The following is a 24,733-nucleotide window of genomic DNA, read 5'->3' as shown; positions in this document are numbered from 1 at the left end:
ATATAGCATTAGCATTAGTACCAGGTCTCTCCACTGCAGAGCAGCTGATCACTGTGAAGCTTCAGTTGGACAACGTAGTGATATTTCTTCAGCCAACATCGAAGAAGATTTAGATGGTTGACCGTCGACATTAATCCTAGGTCTCAGCCTACTAATTATTTCTGATAGGAACACAAGAGATACCCGACTGAAATGAATTTAATGTTACATCCACACCCTTCATAATATTACACCAGTTTACCTTTCTGTCAGTGTGCTGCATTCATGTTGTGTGGAGTTTGTCCCAGCAGTTTTGTTGCTACTTCTCGTCTAACTCTCAGTGGATTGTAAATTAATTTAGTCCATAAATCAGTGTCTTACCAATCGGTAACGTTAGATAACATTAGTGACAGAGACGGAACGTTACTGAATGCAAGATGCTTCTTATTAACTGTAGTGCAACAGGTCAAACAGCTAAATCAACTGCTGACTAAGAGATGTTTGGAGCATGCAGGTCATTGAATAAGAATTTGTATTAAAACAGTAATTTGTTCATTTGTCCATTATTGTTAAGTTTTTAGTTGTTGACGAAAAATGTATTAGTTTTTATCACAGTTCTCATTTTTAATTGTCAGTTGTTACGAGCGCAGAGGCTGTTAAGAGCGGACCCGTTGCTCGGTCCCCGGATGTGCTGCTTGCATCATTGACAAGAAACGTATATATCAACACAAAGAGTTAATTTGTGTGAAATGTTAAGAATGTATGGTAGTATGTAATCAGTATGTATGGTATTATATAACATTTTTGATAGTTTGAAGAAATATTAAGCCCTTTGAATGAGCTAATAAAATGTTTTATCTTTTCTAAAGGGGACAGTGGACAAAGGAAGACCACTCTGTTGTCCTTAGGATACACTGCAAAAATGAATAGGTCTTCATCAAACGGTGGGAAAAATGTATACATTGTCCTTCTTCAAGAAAAAAAACTGATACCACCCCACTTTCATATGATGTTTCAGAGTTAGAAAAACGGCCAAAAGAAAAGATGCGTGACTTGTGGCCAGTTGATTCTTATTTCAGGCAAATTACACATACTGATGTCACAGACATCACTATTGTTTATTCTTTGGTTCATACAGTATACCACTGTAGCACCGTCAAGTTCAGGTTTGTTTATTTCTATACTCCTTTATAACCGCTTGGGCCTCAGGACTCCTGTCCAATTTGTGGAAAGCAGTTTCCTATAGAGATTGTTGTCTACCTCGCAACTTCATGAAGGGAAAGGTATTGCAGACATGCTTTCAGGAATAACAATAGTGCATGGGAATCATCACCAAAAGATCAAGTCCACTCATTATTACAATCGTAAATTTAATCTGATTTAAAGTCATCCTTACACAGCTCTAATTCAAGAGTCAGGACTGTAAACTGCTAATTGTTTAATATCTACTGACTGGAAGTATACCTTACTGGATACTGGCTACCCGGCCACCAGAGGACACCCCTCTCTGTCCAAAGAATTCATTTATTTATTAGAAAAAGTTAACTCTCAATACAATCCGTCATCACTGTGCAAGATAGTTAAAATGATATTACTTTTACAATAAATGCCCCAATTTAGTAATACAATCTTAAATCCCAATTCTGCAAAGTAGACATCACAGAATGAATCAGCCTGGTCCTCATTTCTTATAGACTCCTAATAGTTGAGTTCACATACTCCACATGGTACAAGTGTGGACCATGTAGACTCAATGTTGAGTCTCTGAGTCTATGTGGTCTACATTTGCTCATGCTGACTGTATTGACCGAAGTGCATTGAGTGCACGAGGAATGCGGACCACGTTGATTCAGACATCTTGTTACAGCTGCGTCAGTTAAAATCATGGATTGTGGCTTTAAAGAAGCATAGTGGATCCACAGCTGGCAGCAGATCAATACAGAAGGAGATGGATGCGGAACAAAGAAGATGAGCCAACCCTCGATATTAAAATAGACATGGGAGAAGATGTAGCGGAGCAAGAGGGCAGAATCCTCAACTTTTACAAGGCTCCCAACATTGACCTGGCCAGATCATCCACAACAGGCTCTGATTGTTTTTACACCGTAAATCCAAATGCACTCACTCAACTTAAAAATTCATTGGAAATTGTTTCCACACAAAAGTTTTAGTTTAGTGCTGTACAATAACATGAAAGTTATGAGTACAACATACACAAGTCACATGACCCTTCTCTGCAATTTATGTCATTTTTTTTTAAATCACAAAACTAAATAATCTGTTTAATGAGCATTTGGTTCTATGTCATATATACAGTATAATATATGTAATACATTTGTAGTAAGACATATATATTATCTGTTAATATGACAAGATGTGTTGCTGAATGTTTATTTTTATGTTTAATAAACACAAACAAAATGTGTCACAAGGTAGTCATTTTATGTACAAACAACAATTATGCATTTATATTGTAATTTTAAAGTCAAATTAACATTTGTCATTTTTCAGCTAAATCCCAATTCGATCACTCTACTCAAAGATTTATTGGGGACAGCTTGTACACAAAACAGTAACATGAAAGTTATGAGTACACCTGACACAAAATAAATGCGTCACATGACGCTTGATTGAGTGGAGACTTCTGTCAATACTAATTAAAGTCAATTAAAAGTATTTTCTTAGTGCAATTAACGGAAATCTTTAAAAATATAGTGACACATTTGTAATTGTAATTGAACTATATATTTGATGTTGAAACCTATATATTTTCTTTTACAAAAAATCTCTCGTGTTCATAAAACATAAAATATTTTAGGTTTGAAAACATAATTAACATTAGGACCACCAGGCTCTTTACGCAGAGACTGCCCGCATGAACAGCGCGTGGCAACTCCGCGATTAACGGGTCGGGTGTTCACACAAGCTGTGTTTCTGCTGCGTTTCTGCTGCTGCTGCTGTCAGCCCTTTCTTTCAACATAGAGTTTGCCTTTCATAATGGCCATTTAATTGCATTATAAATTACATTTATATTTACTGTAGACAGTGAAAGGTGAAGAAACGTGTGTTAATTTGTAAATAATAGCACTAATCCACCATTAAAACTCAATACTATATTAATTCATGGAGCTCTCCAAGACACTGCATGTTCTACAACACTGTCCTGCAAATATTTCAGAATAAAAGTCTGGTGTTAACAAATGAAGGAATTCTGTCCACAGAAAAAAATGCTTGAGGGCTTTTATTTTTAAATGAGAGCAGGAAGTGTTGATTTTAAAATATGTCTTTACTTTTTTTCATCTCCGTAACATTTTCTATGGATAGACATCGAAACTTTAGTAATGTCGCTGATATGATGTTAATATACAGTCCATTGATCATTTTCACTGTCTGTTGTTGCTGTGAACCGCATGCAGCTTGCGTCAAAAATAGGCGAGACCTCGAATCTCTAGAAGAGACGTAGTTGACACGCAGCCGAGATGTGAGTCTCACGCGGTCAGTGTGGCTGCTCTAACCTGTTAACACGGACACCGAAATAAAAAACAACAGGTAACGCAGCCGCCACGCGCCACCTGCCAATCATGATGTCTCACCCCCTTTTTATAGCATCAAATAACTAATTAAAACCACTTAAAAACACTTAAAGATACATCATCGTCATAAGAATTATACAAAATGACAGAACCCATCTTTGGGAAACATGTATGTGACGCGTACTTTGACAATGTTTCATTGAACAAGAAAGTGACTGCTTGTCATGTGAACATGAAAACATTGAGTACACATTTTACAACGATTTTTTTTTAAGTTTATTAACTATCAAAATGTATGCTAAGTGCACAATGTATATGTTGTCATTTGGCCTTGAGCTCATTAGGTTATATCGGCTTTATACATTTTAGTACAATTAATTCAAAAATCAAAAATTGTTAGCATAAAAAAGAAATGTCAAACTCCCAAGGGTTGAGTGTTTGTGTCAAGTGAACATAAAGTTATTTATGTCATTTTGACAGTCCTGAACATTTGTGTAGACTTTACAATAACATTGTATGTCATGGATTGACAGGGGTTTACAGTCTATCACCGCCTGATCCCTTCCACCTCCCAATCCATGAAGAATGAGATGTTTACCGTGGCGGGGAGAATGATAGGCCATTCTTTCCTTCATGACAGGTGTTAGCCCAGCAGTTCTTCATGTGCTGTCAGAAGCACCCCAGACAGCCACCATCACCCTTGAAGATGTGGCGGACATAGACATCAGGGAGACCATACAGTAAGACCGGTAAATACAGAGAAGTACAATGCAATCCTTCAGTGACAGTTTCCATTGTTAAATCTCTGTACTCCAGCACTTTTTTTTTTTTTAAATGAAGCTATAGCAGATGTGAAAAGGCATGTTTTCAGCTTAAATTTTAGGGTATTTACATCCATAACAAGTGAACTGTGTAGGAATCATCATTTTATACAAAGTCCACACGTTTTATCTGACTTACTGAATTGATACGACAATTTAATGTAATCTTAAATGACGCCATCATAAACTGGAAAAACAAAGTTCGGAAACTTGTGTTTGGTTGATTATTTCTCTGTTGTTACAATGCTAATTGGCATTGTATTTTCATTGTTGGAAAGCCTGTTTATTTACCTTCACAATGATGTCCAACTTGTAAGGATCATGCATTTGTGGGATGAGCAGCACAGCTGATTATGTGGGTAGCGCCCAAGAAATATTTGCCAAAATGCTCAGCCAATGGTAAACAGTGTATTCTCCTGTTGGTGTTGACTCTTGTTTTGAGTTGGTTGGTGGATTGGATGATTGAACTCTCAAGACATATTGGCTATTTTACACTTTATTCATTTAAAACACCGTCAGGAGCCTCAGTAGCGGTGGAAGATCCATACACAGCCACAACAGCCTGGCACCTCCTCCTCATGCTGGTCACCAACCTGGTCACACGTTGCTGTGGGATGGCGTTCCATTCCTCAACCAGGATTCGTTGCAGGTCAGCCAGCTTGGTTGTGTTGGTCACTCTAACACGTACAGCACGCCCAAGCTGATCCCACAAGTGTTGAATTGGGTTGAGGTCTGGACTCTTGGCAGGCCGTTCCATTCTCTACTCCCACATTGTGGAGGTAGTCTGTAATAACCCTGGCTCTGTGGGGGCGAGCGTTGTCATCTTGGAGGATGAAGTTAGGTGCCAGATTGTGGAGATATGGGATCGCCACTGGCTGCAGAATCTCATCCTGATATCTCACTGCATTGAGATGGCCTTCAATGATGACAAGCCTTGTTTTGGCAGTGAGGGAGATGCCCCCCGCCCACACCATGACACTGCCCCCACCAAAAGCTGTTACTCCATCGGTGCAACAATCAGCATAGCGTTCTCCGCGTCGTCTCCATATTTTGACCCTGCCATCCAACTTTCGCAGACAGAAACTGGACTCATCACTGAACATGACATTCCCCCACATGTTCAGGTTCCATTTTCTGTGTTGTCGACACCTGCGCAAACGGGCCTGACGGTGAAGGGCAGTCATTGCAGGCTTCCTGGTAGCCTTATGAGAATACACTGTTTACCATTGGCAGAGCATTTTGGAAAAAATTTCTTGGGCGCTACCCACATAATCAGCTGTGCTGCTCATCCCACAAATGTATGATCCTTACAAGTTGGACATCATTGCGAAGGTAAATAAAGACCACAAAGCACATGTAGACTGGATGGGCAAACTCCCATGGTCCCTCCAACAGCCCTGTGAGGATAAAGAGCTGGTCCACTGTTCCAGTGTGACACTCTGAAAATTGGAGCACAACCTCCGGTCCCCCTTTTTAAAAATGGGAACCACCACCCGGTCTGCCATTCCATAGGTACTGTCCCCGACCTCCAGGCAACACCGAAGAGGCGTGTCAGCCAAGACAGCCCAACAATGTCCAGAGCCTTCAGCATCTCAGAGCAAATCTCATCCACCCCTGGCACCTTACCGCTGAGGAGCTTTTGACTACCACAGTGACCTCTGCCGAAGATATGGACAAGCCTTCCCCCGAGTCTTCAAACTCTGCCTCCTCCACGGAGGACATGTTGGTCGGGTTCAGAGTTCCTCAAAGTGCTCTTTCCACCACTCAACAATATCCCCAATCTGGGTCCGCAGTTCTCCTCCCCTGCTGAACACAGCCCAAGCCAAGCCCTGCTTTCCTGCTTTATATAAATTTATATATAGAAATAAGTTAACAGCTATCACTCTCAGTGGGTAGCCACTGTTGTTGGGCCAAACAAAGCTAAGATTAGCTCATTTTGAATGAGCTAACATTCTTCCCCGCTATTGCATATATGTTGTAAACACAAACCTCTGTTTTGATACAAATCAACACTAGCTGTGGCATTAAATAGCAGATTGTACATTTATGAGTACATTTGCATACAGTAATCACTTGCACCAACATATTAATTTCTGCAAAAATTCACAGACAGACTGTTACCACTTTAACTGTGTACACAGGACAGTCCTATAACCAAATGTTTGCTCTGCAGCTTCCATTATATTAGTAGGATAAAACAAACCTACCACTGAGTGTCCTAATGTCAACCTGGCCGTCATTTTGTAACATTCTTCTCATTGTGCTTTCTTTTCAGCCTGGAAAGGAGAGCCTGTGTATATATTTGCTCTTTCTGAATTTATGCATTTCCTCTCTATGGAAACAGTAGTTTATAGTGGGAATTTAAATGAGAATGATTTGAAACTTCCTGAGGGAAGAGAATTTGAATAAAACTTGAATATTTAGGAAGTGAAAAAGGTCTCCCCAAATTTTTGACAAATGATGAATGGATGAATAGAGGACATAAAACTATATCCTATCGAAGCCAGTTCAATTACTTCTGTTATTCTGAAAAATGTGAAGATCCATTCCAGATAGGAAAGCATTACAGCAGTCTAGCCTGCTTGATAAGGTCTCCTCTGATATATATTTGAGATGATAAAAAGACAATTTGGTGACATACCCCACATGAGCACTAAAGTTGAGTTCTGAGTCAAAGACGACACCAAGTGTTCTTGCCTTCTGGTAAATCTTAGATCTAGATAGGGTTGGGCGATATTGAAATTTCCCTACTGACGATATTGCTTTAAGGCAGACTCAGATATATATATATATATATATATATAGACTAAAAAGTAATGGCTCTAAAACTGATCCTTGGGGAAGCTTTATTTTAAAGTATTTTCAGAAATAATCATCGATTGGATCAAGGTTAAATGTTCAGTAGGTAACTTGTATAAAAACGTTTATGTGCTAAAACTGTCACTATCCTGACATTACGGCTGGAGCAACACTTTGTCATTTTACAGCTAAACAGTACACTAAAATGTATTTCTGTAAACATCTGAGGAGAGAAATAGGCATTACAGAATCTTGATCCATAAACCTTTAACAAACGTAGTCTTAAATATTTTATAAATATTGTACGGCTGACTCTTGTATTCCCAATAAATGAAGTTGGTGGATATGTGATAGTGTACTGTTCTCACTTACACCACTTGCCTCAGGAAGATAAAGCAACCACTGCAGCTCTGGGTATTTCTCAGCCAGTGAATTCTTCAAACGCAGACAGAAAGAATGGGGAAACATTGTCTGGGTTCAGCGTCAGAGCCTGCAGGTAACAAACCTGGCAACTGGCTGCAACAGTGACTATGTCAGCTAATAGGAGCGAGGAGGGCTGCTTCATCACTTTCTCAAGCAGAACTCTGACTGTCCCTGAGTTGATGCACACTAATCGTGGTTTGGATGCAATGGGCTGGAATGTTTAATGACAATGTCCTTGTGCATGTAATGGAGTGAGATACCTGCAGCCTGCACTGGCTTCTAACTAGATGTGACCGTCAGCCTAGCAGCCATAATATTTGTGTGCACATTAGAGGTTTAACAGAGAAACATAAACTTCTGACTTACACACAATCAGGTTGTCACACAAACCACCAAATCCAAAACTGACATGTTTTTAATGTGTGATTAATGTTGTGTGTTTTATAAAGTGTCTTTGAGTTTCTTGAAAAGCGCTATATTAATAAAATGTATTATTATTATTATTATTATTATACATCATATTGAACAACTACAACATTCAGTTGTTTATCCTCTGCACTATATGGGAGGATGTAGAGGTGATGAAAGATTGATAGCATGCATCTGAGAGTAGCAGCAGTAGAAATACTACAGGCTGCAGAGATTGAGAAGAACAACGTCCAGCTACAGAGTGTAGCTCTCTTCACAACAACACAGACACAGGTCGGTTCTTTGATACGGGCGTTTATTGCTTGGACACGTCTTTCTCTGATGCTTCACTTCTGAGTCACGTCATGCACACGCCGTGAAAACTACGAATCAACATAGCACAAGCATATCGGTAAAATACACTTGACATAGCATGAGAACAAAGGAAAATACAAATTGGCGGGAACATGAGTTAAATTGCATTTACAGGTAGAACAACAATACCTCGTTGGCCGCTTGTCATGAAAAGAGGTTCTTGAGTCCATGAAAGTCCTTTTGAAAGTCTCTTTGACTGTCTGCTTTTAGCTTCAGACGTCGATAATCATAGCTTTAAACACTTTACAGAGCCCGCGAAAGGCATCTGCTCCTTCACTTACGTTGGATTGTTTCAGTCCCTCAATGAATTCCGTCGTAGTGGTACTACACAGGGAACATTGGTTCCGGGGCGGAACGTAAAACACAGTGGACTAATGTACTTTTGACTGAAACACTTCTACCTGTTACACATTTTGAACTGTATGAAACAAATAATTTTACTCACATCATATTTAAATTTTTAACCTTACATTAAATGAATTATCTATTTATTTATTTATTGCATGAACTTATGGGATCAATTACTAATTATATATCATGAACACATTTATGCAACGGCACTTACACTCCCACCAAATCACTCATTAACTCTGAATGTGGGATTTTCTTTAAAACAAAGATTATGAAAAGAATCAATAAAGTGTTTTAAGTCGGAATGACTGATCTTATGTATGTGACTTAGTTGGCCTCTAGCAAGGTAACTACTTTGTGAATAGGCCTTTCAAGGTAAACTGATCTAGTATGTGGTTTTCCTTTATCAAGTGTAGTGTCACTGACTAGTAGCTTCAGCTTTCGCACCATGCCGTCTGCACTGGGGTGAGCTTCCACAACTCTGGCGAGCTTCCACTCGTTTCTTGGTGAGCTGTCATCTTGTAGAATCACAATGTCATCTACTTGTGAATTCCGGGATGTTCTTTGCCATTTCTGTTGTTGTTGAAGGTTGAGCAGGTATTCCCTCTTCCATCTTTGCCAAAATTCATTGGCTAGGAACTGCACTCTTCTCCACCTTTTACACAGATAGAGGTCTTCTTTGCAGAATTGTCCAGGAGGGGGCAGAATGACTGATGATTTCATGGTTAGTATATGGTTGGGTGTGAGAGGTTCTGGGCCGGTAGGATCGTGAAGATGTTCGACGCTTAGTGGCCTGCTGTTGATTATAGCCATTGTTTCGTAAAGAAACGTCCTCAGAGTTGTAGTGTCGAGTCTGCTTGCTGACTTATCAAGCATGACAGTTAGAATGCTTCGGATTGTTCGTATTTGGCGCTCCCAGACTCCACCCATATGGCTTGCCGATGGGACGTTCATCACAAATTCACAACCGATAGCTCTTTGACGTTCTTGATCCATTCCCTTGAGCAACTCAGAAAACACTCTCTTGGCGCCCATGAAATTTGTTCCCTGGTCGCATCTTAATTGACGTACAGGTCCTCTGATGGCTACAAATGTGCGCAGCGCATTCATGAAGGCGTCTGTTGTCAAGTCGTCAAGTGTTTCTATATGTACTGCTCTCGAGCATAAGCAGGTAAACAACAATCCATATCGTTTTAATTCCTTTCTTCCTTCCTTTACGATGAAAGGGCCGAAACAATCGATGCCGCAGTAGGTAAAGGGAGGGGATGTCTCAGTTCTCTCTTCCGGCAGATCCGCCATTTGTTGAACCTCTGTAGTTCTTCTGTATCTTCTACATTTTACACACTTGTAAATGTGTGAGGAGACAGCATTTCTGCATCCTAAGATCCATATTCCGTTTGCACGCAACTCGTTCATAGTCATGCCTCTTCCTTGGTGGTGTATACATTCATGATGATGTTTGATGAGCAGGGCTGACACATGAGATTTCTTCGGAAGTATTGCGGGATGCTTTACGTCATGGTGTAAGGCTGATCGGGATAGCCGTCCTCCCACCCTGAGGACATTGTTCTTGTCCAAGAAAGCATTCAACTGGTGTAACTTGTTGTGCTTGTTCAGGGTGTTTTCTTTCTGGAGTTTGATTTTTTGAATGTCTTCAGCAAAGGCTTCTTCTTGCACCAACTTGATAATGAAGATTTCTGCTTCTCTTCTTTCTTCAAGACTGGTTGCTTCGTTCGTTCTTTTCTGAAGTGCCTTGAATTCTCTGACATATCTCTTGAGCCTGGCGACTGCTCTCACGGCTCTGGACCAGTCAGAAAACTTAGTGAAGCGGTTCGCCATTGAATCCACTTCTTTCGTCTTGACTGCGTGAACATGTGCTTTGCGAAGCTCAGGGTCAGTCGTTTCTACTTCTCCCACCATTTCCTCTTCACATGGGAGATTAGGTTTGTCTGTCTTGAAAGGAAGTGGGAGTTCATAGTGGCCATCTTCTTTCTGCCTTATACCTTCTTTCACTTTAGACAAGAAGAGAAGGTCTTCCTGAGAGACTAGGTTTTCGTCTGCAGTGTGCTCTGTGAAGTCAGCTTCGAGAGCCTTGATGATGTCTTTTGGATTTATCTCTTTGACTTGAGTTTTACACACAAAGTGCACTTCTTTCTTTAGCTCAACTGATGGTTGCACAGTAGGTGTCACTTGTCGCACTATGACTCTGTGACTGGTTCCTATAGCATCACCGTAGTCAGTTGCTGGATTTGAGCAGCCAACGATGCTCCAGCCAAGATCAGTCCGCTGTGCGTATGGATAATTTTCTTCACCGGACAGGATCTCTCTTGGAAGAAGGGCTTGTTGACAGTTAAAGCCAATCAGAAGGCCTACCTCGCAATCCAATGGTGGTGGAATCTTGTCTGACAATTGTTCAAGATGAGGCCATTTTAGAGCTGTTTCAGAAGTCGGAATGTGCGACCTTTCTGCTGGAATGAACTCTCGTGTGAAAAGTGATGGCAATTGAATCCTCTTTTCCAAGTTGTATCCTCTTACTTGTAGATTTGACAGTTTCTGGCAGGGTATGACTGTCGACTTTGTTGACATTGTAGACAGTCGCAAACTAACGTTCTCCTTGTTTGTATTGAGGTCTTGGGCCACTTCGTCCAGGATAAAGGTTGTATCGCTTTGCGTGTCTAAGAGTGCATAGACAAGAACTTCTTGATCTGGCTGTTTAGTGGATGAGACCCAAACTGGTATGATTGAAGACGTTTGTGTGCTTTGGCCGTCTTGCATGACTCTGTTGGTAGTTGCGGTTGCAGCTATTTCTTTGGTGTCTACGTTGTACTTTGAGTTGTCTGCTCCCTTTGGAGCTGTCGACCTTTGATCTTTGAACTTGTCATCATGCAAACATGTCGGGTGTTTTTTCTGACACCTTTCACATGTGCTCTTGTTATCACACTTTCTTGAGTGATGACCAGTCTTCAAACATCCAAAACAAAGCTTCTCTGCATACACAAACTTGACACGCTCTTGAACTGTCTTTTCAACGAACCTTCTGCACTTGGCGAGGACATGTCCTATTCTTTCGCAGAAGATGCATGTCGGAATGCTGCTCTGTGTTGTGTTTGTGGACAGTGTCTTTGCTTGAATGGTTTGACTTCGTGAATATTTTGGTTTCTCGCTTTCCATACTCTTGAGCGCTTGTATCGAGGTTATGGGATCACAAGCAATATCTGCTTCCTTCGATACAAAGTCTACAAACTCTTTGAATGGTGGGTACTCAGCATTTGCTTGTCTGACTTCAATCGCTTTGCGGCTCCATCTGGACGCCAACCAATCTGGCAATTTCAGCAGAATTTTTTGATTCTCATTGCAGTCATTGAGAACTTCCAATGACTTTATGTGGGACATTGCTGCCTCGCAGGTCCTGAGGAAGTCTGCAAGTTCTCTTAGCTCACAACCATCTTTAGAGCTTACTTTTGGCCATCCGTGCAGCTTATCTCTGAAGGACTTCCCTATAATGAATGGGTCTCCAAAACGTTTTTCCAACAGCTGCCAGGCTGCGTCGTACGCTGCTTCGGTGCCCAGTAGGAAAAATCCTTCGACTGCTTTCTTTGCGTTGCCACCCAAGTACTTTCTTAGGTAATAATGTTTTTCAGTCTTTGGAATGTTTTTCCTATCTATTAATGTTTCAAAGGATAGTCGCCAGTCTTTGAATTTCAAAGGATCTCCAGTGAACAATGTAGGCTCTGGTGTTGGAAGACGATTGGCACTTATAGCTTCTGCTAGCATGCTGACCAAATCAGAGCTGTTCTGCACTTGAGACATGGATGTTAAAGTTGTTGGAGCTTGACCTGTAACTGGTAGGGGTCGAGGAACGAATGGGGGACTTGAGGCATTTAGGGTTGGTGTTACAACTGGCAGTGATTGAGGAATGACTGTAGGAATCGTGAGGTTTAGAACTTGGCTTTCTCCTGCTAGTTCAACATCTTGCGGCAAGTCAATAGCTTCAAAGTTTTCTTCAACTTGATTGTAGACCTTTACTCGAGCTCTTGCAGCGTTCAACTTCTTGACTTCCTGTAGGCGCTCAAGCTTTCTACGCTTGTCTTGCATTGCCTGTTGCCTGGCTAGGTTCTCAGATTCAAATTGTGCCAGCTGCTGTTTATCTTCAGCCTCGAGCCTTTGAAGTTCTGTCACTTCCTTTTCTTGTTCAGCCAACACTGCTAAAACTTCCTGAGACGCGGCAGCTTCAGCCACAGCTTCATTTCTTTTGACTGAGTAGATGCTAGACCGCGTAGAACCACATTTTGATTGACGAGACAGTGGTCTTGATAAAGAACCTGTTGAGTCTAGGATCGAACCAACATCAGGCCAAGATTCTTCTTCTTCATCTGCTGTAGGCCCTTTAAGTTGCCTTTTTGCCTTTTGAATCATGAATCCTGAAAGCGACATGCATGTGTCAACTCTGCGTCGCAGTTCTGGTTCAGGAGCTTGTGTTCGTCGTAACTCTTCATAAATTACCTTTATATCAGAACATGTGCTTTCTATGTTCTCAACTAGTTCATTCAATTCATCGTTGGAAGCTTCATCAATCAATATTTCCTTGCCTATTCTTGCATGATACCTCCACTTCTCATAGACGATTCTGAACCTGCGTTGTACACTCTTAAGCCTTTCCCTTTCAAGTTCTCTTCCTTTCTCTGTCAGGGTTCGTGTTCTTTCACTTCTTCGAAACCCTTCCACTTCTTCTTCAGATTCAGTGTCTGTAGCTTTTGGTTGAGTGGGTAATTTGGCATTTTCAAGGCAGGTCTCAGTGCTTGAAACTGACATTTTGAGATAACTTGAATGGCTAAAGAGTATGTGCAAATATTGAATTGGATTTCTATTAGACTATGTGTACATGTAAGTTACAGCAAGCCTAAATGTGAGTAGCAAGTACGGTTGTTAACTGTATGAAATCCTTGATAACTGTGTGAAGACTATATGAGAAGCCTAACCCTTTTAATATAGACTTCAATATTGTATCAAGACAACTGTATCAACATTTAAAGTTATCTAGACTTCAAGTGGACTTCAATTTCAAAACAAAAAATAAGATTTGAAATCACTTTTGGCACAAATATGCAAACAAACCTTAATTTCAGAGCTAATATGCTGAGAAATGCATTAAATCATTTATCCTTCACATAAGAAAAGTTTTCACTATCAATAGAGTAACCCTTTAAATTTCACTTAAGTTGCCCTTTAAACTTGGTTACTTTCGTAAAATGCACAATTTTACAAATCTTAATGTCCCATTTCCTTTAATCTTTACAAAGGACTTTCACTTACTTATGGATTCATATTACTGTTAAACCTCACTTAAGGGATGGAGTTCCCCTTTAAACCTTATAACATGTAACAACCACGAACACCAGCACATTAGATTTATCCCCAAACACATTGGCTAAGTACACTGTAAAAGGTTAATAGACATGAGTCCTTAGTTGCAGTTTCCAAGTTGAACCACTTCTCACACCACTTTCACTTGAAGATTGTGGTAGAGCACTTCTTGGCTTCAGCATGAAACGCTGCGCTTTCAACACAGTCTAATCACCGTTGCTTGAGGTTGCTATGGCAACAATGCGCCATGGGCTTTGCTTATCTGTTGCTGGATCTCCGTCGCGCCGTTACCCGCTGCGGTGTCGTCTCTCCTACCCGTGTTGAGCAGGCGAGTTTTCACTGTAGCTCTCTTTACAACAACACAGACACAGGTCGGTTCTTTGATACGGGCGTTTATTGCTTGGACACGTCTTTCTCTGATGCTTCACTTCTGAGTCACGTCATGCACACGCCGTGAAAACTACGAATCAACATAGCACAAGCATATCGGTAAAATACACTTGACATAGCATGAGAACAAAGAAAAATACAAATTGGCGGGAACATGAGTTAAATTGCATTTACAGGTAGAACAACAATACCTCGTTGGCCGCTTGTCATGAAAAGAGGTTCTTGAGTCCATGAAAGTCCTTTTGAAAGTCTCTTTGACTGTCTGCTTTTAGCTTCAGACGTCGATAATCATAGCTTTAAACACTTTACAGAGCCCGCGAAAGGCATCTGCTCCTTCACTTACGTTGGATTGTTTCAGTCCCTCAATGAATTCCGTCGTAGTGGTACTACACAGGGAACATTGGTTCCGGGGCGGAACGTAAAACACAGTGGACTAATGTACTTTTGACTGAAACACTTCTACCTGTTACACATTTTGAACTGTATGAAACAAATAATTTTACTCACATCATATTTAAATTTTTAACCTTACATTAAATGAATTATCTATTTATTTATTTATTGCATGAACTTATGGGATCAATTACTAATTATATATCATGAACACATTTATGCAACGGCACTTACACAGAGGCTCCAGATGCAGCAGAGTGGGAGAACTGTGATCTTGTATTGTTGTGCTGTCTTATTTGGCCTTGTTTGTGAAGCACTTTGTAATTGTGGTTTTATTATTTATAACTGGGAAAGAAAGGAAGGCTGCTTCAAAATATTAGTGGTGCAGAAAACAAAGAGAAGACTAACCAGCTTGAGGAGGGAGGGTGGACACACCTGTTTCAGAGCCCCAGTGGCAGCTCCTAAAAAGCTCAGCAAGAAGTGGAAGTGCAGGCTGCTAAACACAAGTAAGACAAAGAGGCTTTCCACTGTGAAATTGAGGATTTAAAAGACAAACCGATGAGCCCCTTAAAGAAAAAAAAATGAGATGAAGGTCCAGGACATGGAGGTGGAGCTTCAAAGCTAAAACCTCCTGGACTTAGAAAAAAGAAGAAAACACTAAGATCATGACTGCACTGAAAAGGGCAGAAGAGGAGAAGGCCTCGCTTCAGCAAACTACAGAAAAAAAGGGCAGGTGGGAAATCATAGTGGAGTCCAGGCTGGACGAACTTCTAGTATTTTAGAATAAGTGAATAAGAAGAAGAGTTGCTGGCAAGTCAGGTTTACTGAGGTATCCTTGACTTGATTCTGCAAATTATCAATATGAATGAATAAGCATGTCATAACTGAGATGTTGTTTCAATTCTGTAGAAAATTACAAGTTGCTCTTCCAGTATGTCTCTGAGAGACGGTAACCTGGTTAGCAGCCTGAACTGCATCTTCTGTGAGGAAGAACCCAAGCAAACTATGAATAATTCCAAAGAAAGATAGCCCCAAGAGGGGCGAAAGATGAGCACCCCAACCGGACAGATCTCAGAGTGATGAACCCAGCTAACCGAATCCCACCATTGAAGAGAGAAGAAAACATTTGGAAGCAGTTTGATGAGTATGCAAACACGATCATTGAAACGTCAGCAAGCTGATAACCACTTTCAGACAATGTTGGCAATCATTATCAGCTTGGCAGCCTAGAGGTTTGGGGTTGAGTAGAGGAAGTTGAGCAAGACACTGTACAAGAACAAGAGAGCTGAGAAAAACTATAATTGGAACGTCATATCTTTTTTCTACGATGATTATACAGAAACGTCGGTCGCCCTAAAATTATTCACTGATGCGGCTCCCTCTATTGGTTTTGGGGGGGATCTACAATGATGAGTGGTTTGCTGACATCTGGCCAAAAGAATTGCTCGCTCTTCCCTCAGACTTACAATCTACCACACTCTTAGAGTTCTATCCCATTGTTGTTGCATGCATTCTCTGGGGCAACCTATGGTTCAGGAAACAAATCATAGTTTTCTGTCACAACAGTTAACATCATCAATAAAGGTCGCTCTTCTTTTCCCGTTAATAATAGATTTGTCAGACATCTAACATAGTCATGTGTCGCGGGAAATTTCACTCTCCATGCAGCGCACCTACCCAGCCTGGACAATAGCATTGCTGCCTCTCTGTCCCGATTTCATTTCCAGGAATTCAGAATCCTCTGCCCACACGGTGCGCCTCAAAGCCTGCGTTGCCCAGCCTTCGACCAAACTGTCCTATACTAGAAAGCACCCTAGAAAGCAACTACATGATCTGGCGAAGTCTACAATAAAAATGTATGACTCTGCATGGTGCTAATTCATGACTAGCTCAGACTCTATCTCACTAACAAACACTGCTTTCTGTCCTCTATCCTCTATGACCCGGTACCTGCAACGCCGTCGTCGTGCGAGGCAAGACGAACCCTTGTTCCTGACCGACAAAGGAAAGGCCATGTCAAGATCTTGGTTCACCACACGCCTCCGTCTCCAAATGATGTGGACTTCCTCCTCAGCTGTACACTTCTCATTCCTTCCACATCGGTGTGGCTACCTCCGCAGCTGCCTTGGTCCGAGCAGCTACTCTGAAAGCCATTTGGGTCGCTGGTCTTCAGCAGACTACGAACTTTACATTCGGCCGGGAGTAAATTAGATAATTGCAGCTCAAAAGGCTATGAGCACTAATTCTTATGGAGATGGACATTAGTACCATATTGTGTGATAATAAAAATCATGCATTTGAAGGTGGTTGGCTGGGTTTCACTATTGATTTAGGTAGTATGACCTCTCATGGGATGCTTGGATCACACCCTAAAGTGGTACACTACAGCGAGGTCTGCAGCAGGCTTGCTGCTACATATATTCTGCATAGTTCGGCTGATGTTTAGCATGGGCGTATAGGCTTGGTGTTGGGTTCCGTTGTTTTGGGGAGTTTCCTGCATTGCACTCCCTGTCTTGGCTCAGCATGCTGGCTGGCTAATCCAGGGAGCATCTTGAGAGTGCAGCCATCAACACCGAGCATAACTGTATGTCCATTTGTTCAATAAATGGTTTAATGGATGGTTGAACTGGTTTCTGCATTGCATTCACTGTCTTTACTTAACATGCTGCTTGGCTATCTGTGTGATAAATGGTTAAATCTATGACGGGAGTTCGAGAATTCTGGAAAGTGAAGATGAAGGAGAATCAGGAGCAGATGAAGAGATGACTTATCAAGAGGGAATTGATCCAGCTGATCATTTATAAGTGACTTACATTTATTTTCAGTATATTTGAAATACAAATTAAAATATATACATGGATATTTTTTTATATTTGTGCATTTGTGTTCATTTGGGCAGAGAGAGTGTTTTATGATTTTATTCAAGGTATCATATGATATTCCAAACACTGTAGCTGTCAAGCGAGCTCATATGTCCTCATATACTGTGTGGGATGTGAAACACAACAACACTTATGGTCTGACATATATGATCTGATATTTCAAACCTTGTATATTTCTAATGATTTTTGATTTGTTTCACAGTGATGATGAGCAACAGGCTGCTGAAGAGCCTGAAGAGCATCCTCCCCAGCAACAGACAAGGAGCTCTGCAGAGAGAAACAGGAGGAAGCCCAGTAGTGTGGAGTCACAGCTGCTGTCCCTCCTGCTAAGGCACAGACTCTTCTCAGATCTCTGATCAGCCTGATGCAAGCAGGAGGGCCATGTATGGACCTAAGACCTGTGTACACTGCAGGCAGACCAGTCAATCAGACTACCACCTGGAAGTGTGAGGAGTGAGGTGTGGCTCTCTGCTTCAATGCTGACAGGAACTGCTGTGAGGCATCACACAGCTATCTTTTTGTAGAACAACGGATAGAAAAACCCAGGACTTCTCTATAAAAACTTTAAATATCTTTTGATGTGTGTTGGTGATTTTTTTTCCCACCTGATTCCCAAGACTTGGGAAATAATTTTCAAAAGCCCAAAACCTTGTTCCTTATTGTTATCTGTGCGGTTTGAATAAATTATTGTGAGATTCAATTTCCGTTTAGTCTTTTCTCTTGTCTCTATGGTAATTTTAATTATTATACATTCATGTGACATCACTGCAGCCTTCATAATCTGATAGCCCAGTTTGTCCTGAAAAACAAAGATGTGTGTGGCATGATTGTGCATTACAGTGTTGAGATTCTATCTTCATTTTTACAAAAGGAGACCAGGCAGACCCAAAATAGCAAAAAAACGTCTTAGACCTCAGAGGGTTTAAGGTCATTATAATCCATCATGTGGGGACTATGAATATCTAGACCAAGTGTATAGGCAATATATCCTGTGGTCGTCAGTTTCACTCCAAACCGAAGTGTACACAGTGTGGCAATGTGACCTGACAACTCACTCATAATATTGCTGTTGCTGCTAGTTCTGCTTTGCTCATTCTTTCTACATACCACTGCTGCTGGGTGTTTCAACTTATTTCTCTCTCCGCTAAACCAGCCTTCTCCTGTCCTAGTTTTATATTACCATACTTAGTAATAGCATCTCTTTTCCTGTGTATTTTGTGTCTCTCATATCTCACTGAAATGTACCTGTTGGGTTCTGTTCTGCACAGACCTGGAGGTTTTATTGCACTCCCCCGCTGAATCCTGCTGTACGGCTTGGATTCACCAGGGAGCATCCTCGGTAGCAGACCCTATTTCACCGAATACAAAGTGTATAATATGCTCTGACATAAGTGTCTCTGACATAATGGAATATGATCAAGCCCATTTGGGAATTTATGAAAATGTCATATAGATATATATTTATACATATATATATATACTTTTTTGTTTATGTTAGGCCAAAGACACCAAATGAATAGCAACAAGTTGTTGAAGTGGCTACTTTGATGGGGATATAAATACTCTCTAATTCAACAGAGAGCCATTCAGTGGTCTCAAGAGGAAGCAACAGGCAGTCATCTGTACTCACCTGTAACAGGTGGAAGGTTAACAGATGTAAAACAATAGATACAATCAATTACAACATGCAAATTCACCTGGTATAAAACAGAGCATGCCACAGGAATCCATTCGTCTCAGAGGTCATTAACATTGTAAATCCTTTGGGTGTGCTGCAGTGAATTTGAAATGAGCTCACTGTTAATTAATCTTGATTAAAAGTATCGTAAGAGTGATTATGCTGTATCTACCGTCAGGGTGTAGATTGATGTGTTTTAAAGAGTGAAGATGGTAAAGTTGGGCTAAATGTTGTTTGACCTCTCACCTCAAGATATCTGAATGAACCCACGAGTCTGCCCTTTACAGACATGCCAACTTTATGATAATCACATGCAGTTTGGGGCAAAAACCATGCACTTTTTTGCATGCAGTATAAATGTGTTATTTTAGCCTATTCTGAAATGGTGTATCTGAATATTTCCACACTAAACAGTCTTGGAATTGCATAAATTGGGTTTCACTGTAAAGCTGAGACTCTTGAGGATCCAATGAGTCCAATTGTATTCATGTGTGATGATGTTAGTCCCCATAGGAGCCATTTCATTGTAGTGAGACCATTCTTTTGAAACTTGACTCTGTGATGGTCACAGCCACACAGGTTAATATCATTCCAGTTCACTCTCTCATCTCATTAGTTTGCTACCTACACAGGATCATTTCATTTGCCGCCATCTAGATCTGAACAATTAACATCACATTTGATTTGTTTATTTGCGTTTAACCTTGCATGGTTTAGATGCACACATTAACACTGTAGGGTTACACATACTATTATTTCTTATATTAATCATTTGTTTCTTTGTTTTGAGTTCCCTTGGCCTGTGGGTGGGCTGTCTTCCTGGTGGAGAAAAAGGCTGAAGGCTAAGGACTCTTAAATCCTGGAGCCAGCTCGTTGGGCCGACCCATGTGCTGCCATGTCATGGGGGGATTGGGTTTAGTTAGTTCTGCTTTGTATTTAGTAATAGTTAGTGTCCATCTTGGTTACCCGACTAGCAGGTGGTGTATGGTGGTGCTCAGAAATAGTTTGTATTAGCGTAAACTGATTGTTTTGATCTCTTTTTTTCGGCTTTTGACGGACTTCGGACTTGGCGGTTGGCATGAACTGGTTTGTGACTGGATCAGGATGGCGACTCAGGTAGAGGTAGAGGTTGATGATATAGGCTTAGATTTGGATGTATGGACTCCAGTTTATAGTGGGAGAGGGCGAGGAGGAAGGGGAAGAACCAGGATGGATGAAATGCGCTCGTTTGCGAATCAAAGCAATAAACGAAGCTTGGATGAGAACAGTTCAGATGAAGGCAGGAGAGTTGTGCGGAAAAAGGCCGTGAGAGAGGAATTCATGATCATCATTAAATTCAGAAAGGAAGACGAGGATATTAATCTAAGTCCGAGTGCACTATCGAGGGAGCTAAAAAAGAAGATAAGAGATGTGGAAATGCCCAAGGTTTTGAGAGATGGGAGCTTGTTGATAAGATGTAAAACGGAAGAAAAGAAAAACAAAGCTTTGCGTGTTGAAAACATTTGTAAGAGAGTGATCAGTGAGATAAAGGTGCTGGGTGAGACCAGAGTGACACGAGGAGTGATTACAGGTATTCCTGTAGATAAAGACTTGGAAAAACTCAAACGAAGTATCTATGGGGGCGAGGTGAGTAGATTGAAGAGATTGCTTAGAACATGGAATGGTGAAAGGGTCGAGAGCTTGTCTGTTCTTTTAGAGTTTCAGGGATCTGTACTTCCAGAAAAAGTGAAAATCGGATGCATGAGCTTCCCAGTCAGGCCCTATGTTCCTCCACCGCTCCGTTGCTATAAATGTCAGAAATACGGGCACATTGATTTATCAAATTGTGTGAGTTAAAAAGTTATTCAGTTGAAAATATTCTTTAGATCATATTTAACTCCACAAAGGTTAAAGAAAATGAATAGAAATGTTTCAGATTTATGTTGGTATGGCTGTGGTGGGACAGGTACACTAATACATCAATTGTGGCACTGCCCAGCAGTGGAAAGATTTTGGGTTGATGTTATAAATTTTTTAAATTCCATTTTATGTGTAAATATTCCAATATCCCCTACATTGTGTTTACTGGGCAGTAAGGTAGACGGAATTGACTCTAATATGATGCAACGTCTGATTGGACTAGCATGTCTCTCAGTGAAGAGGAAAATACTCATAAACTGGAAAGTGAGGAAACCGAACTGTTTCAGTTTGGACAATTGGCTCAAGGAATAGCTGGATTTGGTCTCAAAGGAACAAGCTGCCACGACTCTTCAAAAACTGGGCAGTGGGCTTGAAGGTCCTTGGACTTCAATCAGGACATTCCTGAACACACCGCATTCTGTCAAGACACACACTCTTGTGGAGTCTGACTGAATAAATTATGTTAATGCTGAAATGACATGCAATGTGGGATGGATATTTTTGTGCGACTGCTGTCAGTCGGTAATATAAGTCCAAATGTTTGTTGTAACCCGTGATTGCTCTGTACTCCCTGCCCCTTTTTTTTCTTTTCTTTTTATTTAGTTATTTATTTTTCCTTTCGTTCTTGGTATCGTCATGTTATGTGTGTGTACATGTATGTATAATAAAAAAAAAATACAGGCACATAGCAGCGGTGTGAAAAGGAAAGCAGAAGTGTCCCAAATGTGGAGGGGATCGCAGAATTGAGGAATGCAGAGATAATGTGCAAGAGAAATGTAACTGTGGTGGCTAACATAGGGTAACATATGGTGGATGTGAAATCAGGAGGAGGGCTGCATACAACAAGTTAAAGCAGTTAACAGAAGCTATGCGGAGGCAGCGAAGAAAGTACAAGGACAAAGAGGAATGGAAAAACAAAGTTTGAGAGAAGAGGCAAGAGAGAAATCTGACAGCATTGACGGGATAAGTTGATCTTGTTCATAGTTTATGTAATCAACTGTACTGATCAAGTAAAACACAAAACAGATCAAATCTAAATAATTGTGAGGGGAGCTGAGACATTTTTGGGTATGAAAGATATATCATGGGAGCATGTCAACAAAAAACTGTAAACAGACGGGAAGCCGGGAGGGTCAGGTGATAGAACAACCATAATACAATGGAACGCAAGAAGTCTAATAGCAAATGGACAAGAGTTTAAATGATTCATTAAACATTTAAAAAAGAAACCAGAAATCATATGCGCTCAAGAAACTTGGCTTAAACCGGATTTAGATTTTGTTATTCAAAGATACAATAGTATCCGCAGAGATAGAGAGGAGGATGCATTATATTTGTAAAACAAGGAATACAATGTAGAGTTTTGAGGAAAGGGACAGAACTAGAATATTTAATAATGGAAATATGGACAAAAGAAGGGAATATCAAAATAGTTAACTTTTACAATCCATGTAAAAGATTGACAATAGAAGTAATAGATGAACTCTCTGTAAATCTAGGAGGGAAAGTGATATGTTGTGGGGATTTTAATGCCCATAGCATATTATGGGGCCAGTATAATGATGACAATGGAATAGCAATTGAAGAATTAATGGAGACTAAATAACCTAGTGTGTCTAAATGATGGAAGTAATACAAGAATCAATATCAGAACAGGCACAGATCGGCTATCGATCTTACATTAGTGTCAGATTCATTGGCAGGGGTTCATGGGAAGTAGCTAGAGGGACAACAATAGGAAGTGATCATTGTCCTATAGTAACTGAAGTAGGTCTGAATGGAGAAGAATATGAAATAGGAGGATTACAGAAATGATCCTTCAGTAGTGCTGAGTGGGAGAAATTTAACTATGTTAGTGATCAAGAAATGAGAAAAATGTTTATTAATGAAGATGTTGATAATTTGAATATTTCTGTTTGTAAAGCTGTTCTAGAAGCCGCGGAGCAGACAATACAAAAGAAGGGAGGTCAGCACAGAAAGTGTTGTACCATGGTGGACAAAGGAATGTGATAAAGCAATTAAATCTAGAAATAAAGCCTTTAAAATGTTAAGAAGGAATCACAGTTTTCAGAATCTTATTGAATATAAAAGGATGCAAGCAAATGTAAGACAAATTGTTAAAAATGCAAAGAAGGACTTTTGGAGAAAATATTGTAACTCTGTGGGAAGGGAGACGATGATAAAAAGAATGAATGGGATTAAAAGAGAGTATGGGTATCCAGTACTAACTGACAACAGCAGGGAGAGATGAGGAGAAAGCACAGTTGCTGGCAAAAACATTCGCAAAAATTCACAGTCTAGATAATATTAGCGAAGAAGGTAAAATACAATAGTAGAGAACAAAGAACTAGAGCAGGAGGAAGACACCGACGACATATTAAACAAGCCATTTACAAAAGAAGAACTGAACCGTTGTCTCAAGAAAACCAAGGTATCAACACCAGGCAAAAATCAGATTAGTTATACAATGTTAAATCTAATCTAAGTGAATCATCGAAGGATATTTTAGTACAGTTGTATAATAAAGTTTGGGAGGGTGGGAAGTTGGCAGAAATTTGGAAGGAGGCTGTAGTAGTGCCGATACTGAAACCAGGGAAAGATTGCTCAAACGAATTATAGACCAATTGCTTTAACATCAAACATCTTTAAAATAATGGAGAAAATTATAAATTAAAGGATGACCTATTATATAGAAATTAAAGGATATATATTTAAATATCAGAGTGGCTTAAGAAAAGGAAGAAATACTATGGACCCAGCTTTATGCTTAGAACATGACATTAGGAAGGCACAGATAAACAGAGAGAGTGTAGTGGCTGTCTTTTTTTACATGATGTGGGGGGAGGGATTATTAATCAAACAGTCAATACAGATAAGAATAGGAAAGAGTTATTCAGGGAAAATTGGTGTTAAAAATGGAACACCTCAAGGTAGCATAGTAAGTCCTATATTAATTTCCATAATGATAAATGATGTATTTAAGGAATTAGAGAATAGGTTGGGCTTTTCGCTGTTTGCAGATGACGGGACAATTTGGAAAAGAGGAAGAAATTTGGAATTCAGTGTAAAGAAACTGCAAGAGGGGATTGTGAAAATAGAAGAGTGGTCATATAAACGGGGATTTAAATTCTCAGTTGATAAAACAAAGACAATGTTCTTCACAAGGAGAAGAACTGGTAATGATGTAAAGTTAAAATTATATAATCAAGTATTGGAGAGAGTGAAACACTAAGTTTTTAGGGTTATGGTTTGAGGAAAAAAATACATGGGCTATACATATACAGAAATTAGTGGACAAATGTAAGAAAGTACTGAATGTAATGAGATGATTAGTTGGAAGCGAATGGGGGGCAGATAGAATTGCTTTGAAGGCCATATACAGTGGGTTAATTAGATCAACATTAGATTATGGTAGTGTAGTATATGGATCAGCAGCAA

At 40.2% G+C, this 24,733-nt stretch overlaps 2 long non-coding RNA genes across 2 annotated transcripts; both read right to left on the bottom strand.

Moving 5' to 3' along the window:
* Positions 1–8,262: 8,262 nt before the first annotated feature.
* LOC141774894 (uncharacterized) lies at positions 8,263–9,130 on the bottom strand. The gene is made up of 2 exons (XR_012595502.1): positions 8,468–9,130; positions 8,263–8,346 (listed from the first exon to the last, which is right to left on the bottom strand). It is a non-coding gene; the product is annotated as an uncharacterized LOC141774894 (long non-coding RNA).
* A 5,299-nt stretch (positions 9,131–14,429) lies between these two features.
* Positions 14,430–15,015, bottom strand: LOC141774893 (uncharacterized). Its single transcript, XR_012595501.1, has 2 exons — positions 14,635–15,015; positions 14,430–14,513 (listed from the first exon to the last, which is right to left on the bottom strand). It is a non-coding gene; the product is annotated as an uncharacterized LOC141774893 (long non-coding RNA).
* Between the last annotated feature and the right edge of the window lie 9,718 nt (positions 15,016–24,733).

The sequence above is a fragment of the Sebastes fasciatus genome, chromosome 10 (assembly GCF_043250625.1).
Source record: "Sebastes fasciatus isolate fSebFas1 chromosome 10, fSebFas1.pri, whole genome shotgun sequence".
NCBI lineage: Eukaryota > Metazoa > Chordata > Actinopteri > Perciformes > Sebastidae > Sebastes > Sebastes fasciatus.
This window is presented reverse-complemented; position numbering and strand designations above follow the sequence as displayed.